We start from the raw sequence: 4,498 nt of genomic DNA, 5'->3' as shown, positions 1-4,498 counted from the left end.
CATTAGGAGACGCACAATAGGAGACGCACTTCACAATATGAACCATTAATCCTAGGAGACGCACTTCCTAGTCCAAACCTTTCAACCTCATTCGTAGGAGACGCACTCCCTAGTTTGAGCCATTCCTATAGGACACACACTTCCTAATTTGAACCACAATCCTAGGAGACGCATTTCCTAGTCGAAGCCCTTAAACCTCACTCGTAGGAGACACACTTCCTAGCTTGAGTCATTCCTAGGAGACACCTTCCTAATCTGAACCACCAGTCCTAGGAGACGCACTTCCTAGTCCAAGTCTTTTGACCTCATTCGTAGGAGACGCAATTCCTAGTTTGAGCCATTACAATAGGAGACACACTTCATAATATGAACCATTAATCCTAGGAGACGCACTTCCTAGTCCAAACCTTTCAACCTCATTCGTAGGAGACACACTCCCTAGTTTGGGCCATTCCAATAGGAGACACACTTCCTAGTCTTGAACCATCAATCCTAGGAAACACACTTCCTAGTACCAGCCCCTCAACCTCACTCATAGGAGACACACTTCCTAGTCCAAGTCCTTCAACCTCACTCGTAGGAGACGCACTTCCTGGCTTGAGTCATTCCGGTAGGAGACACACTTCCTAATCTATACCTTTATACCTAGGAGACTCACTTCCTTGTACAAGTCCCTCAACCTCACTCATAGGAGACACACTTCCTAGTCCAAGTCCTTCAACCTCACTCGTAGGAGACGCACTTCCTAGTCCGAGTCCTTCTACCTCACTCGTAGGAGGCGCACTTCTTAGCTCGAGTCAACCGTGTTCATTCTAATAAGAGATGCACTCCCTAATATGAATCATTAATCCTAGAAGACGCAATTCATAGTTCGAGTCCTTCAATTTCGTAGTCGTTCCAGTGCTACCCATGGGAGATGCACCTCCTAGTCTATGTTTTATCCGTTATACTCCTAAGAGAAGCACATCCGATTCGGAGCCTTTTGCATAATTTTTGCATCTTTCAAATAAAATAAGCTGATCTGCAGCTTTACCCAATAACTCACAAAATTTTCTTAGTGTCAAACTGGGGCAGAAAATTTTGTTCGTTTTGTTCGTCTTTGATGGCTTTGCAGGCCCCGCCGTAGAGCACAGGTCGTGACAATCAAAGCTTGCCATTTCAGTTATCATCAGAAGAAAGAAGTCTTTCGATCACAGTATAGTTGGAGTTAACTTTGACAATCTGTCAATAACCCATCTTCTGAAGATTCATCATCTCAATTTCGGATCAGGAAAGCAGGCACTGAGATTGAGTCATAATCTTTTCTTCAAAGAGCATCAAGATCCAAACTAAGGTCAACACAAACAAGAAAGTCAAGAATCAAGATTTGACTCCAGAAGACACATAGAAAGAATTTTGTAACTCTTAGTTTGCAGACATATATAGTTCTCTATCTCTCTCTTCCTTTTGATGTAAGCAGTAAGTAACATTAACAACAAAAACAACAACAACAACAGCAACAGTATTCACTCCAGTGGTTGGTAGTCCCAGCTACCAAATTTTTCAGAACTACACTGACCTGATTCCTTTATAGCCAAGGATATGTAGGCAACCTCGGAAGCAAGGTTCGGTCACCTTTTTCAAAAAATTGCTTCCATTGGAGTGATATGTGAGCAAATATTAGCTATGGCATTCACTTTTCTTTGCACGAAAACTCTTCATGTTCTCGAGCAAAGAGGGGTTGCTGTAAACACCTAATTTTTGCACTATTTTAACACCTCCTAAAGTTATTAGTGTTTTGTTAGATTAAGTATTTTTCTCAAATTTTGTGTCTTTCATTGCATATATCCTATCATGAAAATACCAAAAAATAATAGTTCTTCCTTCATTTGTGCATTTTAGGAATCGACTAACTTTTCAATTGGTGAATCAATCTGGTAAATTGATCATTTGAATAAGTTATTTAATTAATTTATTTATTTGTGTAAATTTTTTTTAATAAGTAGGATTAAGGAAGAATTTTGGCCAAATTTGAAAGAAAAAGTGGCCAAGAGTGCAAGATAAGGGGCTGTCACTGAAAGGGTCCGAAACTACGTAGTTTTGCCTCAAAACTACGTCGTTTCATTAAGTGAATCAAGATTAAATCTCATCTATTCACCTTCCCTCATCCAATGGTCCACAATCAATCTCCCAACTAGGTATTTAAGACTTAGAAATGCTGAAATTTTGCCTCATTTCCCCCATAATTCTTTTCTCCTTCCTCTCCCTTCACTCTTTCTTTCTCCATAACCGCCGCCTCTCCACCGCCGCCGGAAATCGCCCACCGGCGGCCGACCACCACCAAATCACCCCAAAATCGCATCATACAATCTCCACAGTCTCCTCTTTACATATCTCCAAACCAAATCCTTAACAAAACCCTCAAACTCCTTGAATTTTAGATCTAGAAAACTTAAGCAGCAAATTTTTTCCCCAAATTCTTGAAGTTCCGGCCACTAACACCCCCACAATACCTACATCAACGGATAGAGCTCCTCAAGACCTACCTATTGATGTCAATTCTACACCAAAAATCCGGCAACCAAAAGTCCGGCCAAATTCCGGCGACCTCCCCGAACGCCCTCGTTTGGCATGCCACCATTTTTCGGCCACTTGAAATTTAAAATGGTAAAAAATACTATTCTTTTTTCATGGTTGATTTGTTTTATTATTTTTTCAGATTTTTTTTTGCCTCTTATTAATTATTTTAGCATTAGTTTTTGAAGTTTTGAAATGCTGAATTTTCTGTTTTTACATTGGTTTGAATTGGTTTGTTAGTTTATTAGTTTGTGAAGGGTAAAAGGTAAATGATGAAATAGGGTACTAGTAGCTTACTTTTTACTAGTAGGGTAGCTGAAATGACATTTGTTGTCCTTGTTTCTGCTATAGCAGTTTCAGGCTGTCCTTTCACCTTTTGGACAGCCTTTGAACAGTGTTTAGCACACAAAAGTTAGTCCTTTTGGACAGACTTTTGGCGAACCAAAATCTGCCCAAAAATGGCTTTCTTTGCCTACTTAAGGGCAGCCCTTTCCTCACTTTACACACACTCTATCACACATTTGCTAGATATTTTTACACACTAAAAAACACAATTTTAGGAGTAAAAATCAGCAGCTGAACTTAAAGAAAGTAAGCTGAAATTGTAGCTTTATGAGTGCTTCTTAGAGTGAAACTCTTTTAAAAAAGAATAAGTCTTTTAGAGTTGATTCTGGGTTTCTTCTCTAAGGTTTTCGGGATGTTTAAAGCCGATTTTGCTGCTGTTTTCTGCTATTTTTGTTGCTGAAATTTAGTTCTTCCCTGCTGACATTTTCTTTTTGCTATCCAGGTAATTCTCTCAAAGTGCTACTATAATTTTGAGTCAAGAACGAATAGAAATGAAGCATATTTAAGTGTTATTCAGCTTCTTTTTGAGCTTTAAATATCTTGTTTTGTGTAGGATTTTGTATGTAAGCATGTGTAATGAATGTTGAACTTTTTGTTTAATTGTGGTTGACACCATGTTTTAAAATATTTTGGCTCATAGCTCGTTGTCTTTTTCTTGTCCGTTGCAATGTATATTTGAGGCCGGAAGATTATCGCGTATTTTAGGCTAATGCATGTTTCATAAAAAGGAAATATGATTTCTTTTAATTTTATAAGTTTTTCCTTTTAGTAGCTTATTGAGTTTAGTTTGTTTGAGATTTGTTAGCCAATGTTCAACAATCTGTGATGTTCATTTACAAATTTTTTATTAGTGTGTTATTTCTTGTAATTATTGGTTTATAAGTATTTTGGTGTGAATTTATTTTTATGAGCATAAAATAGTAGTTAGGTGATGAAAGGATAAAATATTGGTCCCTACAAATATAATAATAGTTTATCGATAGTTAATAGTAAGTTGGACAGAAAATATAAAAAGCTAGGCCCAAAGTTAATAACTAACCTTTGGCCCAAACTGGCCATGTAACTTCTAAAGGGGCCAGCCCAAGTGATTACTTTAATTGGACTCAATGCCCATGACAACCAAAACAGACCGGCATTTTCAATATAAGTGAGCTGGCCCATCACTAATGGTTCCATATCTCTTTATATATATAATAAAAAAGAAATTAGTTTTTACTTTTATTAAAATAACTTTACAGCTTAACTCCTTATTAATTAATTTAAACGCAAGGCAACTTGTAGGTGCGCTTTAACTTTTTCATTCACGTACTTGCTCGCGTAGCGTGATATGAACTCTTAATATTTTAATTCAATAATCTCATAATATTTCTGCTAGCTTTAATTAATTTCTAATTTAAATAATTCTTTTTCTAAAAAATTACGGTTTTACGCTTGCGTTAGCGTCGATACTTAANTAATAAATAAAACTGAATAAAAGATAAAGGGGTGTGGGAAAGGGCTGAATTTTTCAGCAAACAAAGAAGTTGAGCCAAAAACTCAATTCTTTAGGCCCAATGCAAAACTAAGCTAGGTGGCCCATTTTTTTTCTTTCTTTTAA

General features: G+C 37.2%; 1 long non-coding RNA gene across 1 annotated transcript; it reads left to right on the top strand.

The window, feature by feature from the left end:
* The first annotated feature begins 2,216 nt into the window (after nucleotides 1-2,216).
* Nucleotides 2,217-3,540, top strand: LOC109219960. Its single transcript, XR_002067020.1, has 2 exons — nucleotides 2,217-2,646; nucleotides 3,344-3,540. It is a non-coding gene; the product is annotated as an uncharacterized LOC109219960 (long non-coding RNA).
* Nucleotides 3,541-4,498: the final 958 nt, after the last annotated feature.

Source organism: Nicotiana attenuata, unplaced genomic scaffold (genome assembly GCF_001879085.1).
Source record: "Nicotiana attenuata strain UT unplaced genomic scaffold, NIATTr2, whole genome shotgun sequence".
NCBI lineage: Eukaryota > Viridiplantae > Streptophyta > Magnoliopsida > Solanales > Solanaceae > Nicotiana > Nicotiana attenuata.
This window is presented reverse-complemented; position numbering and strand designations above follow the sequence as displayed.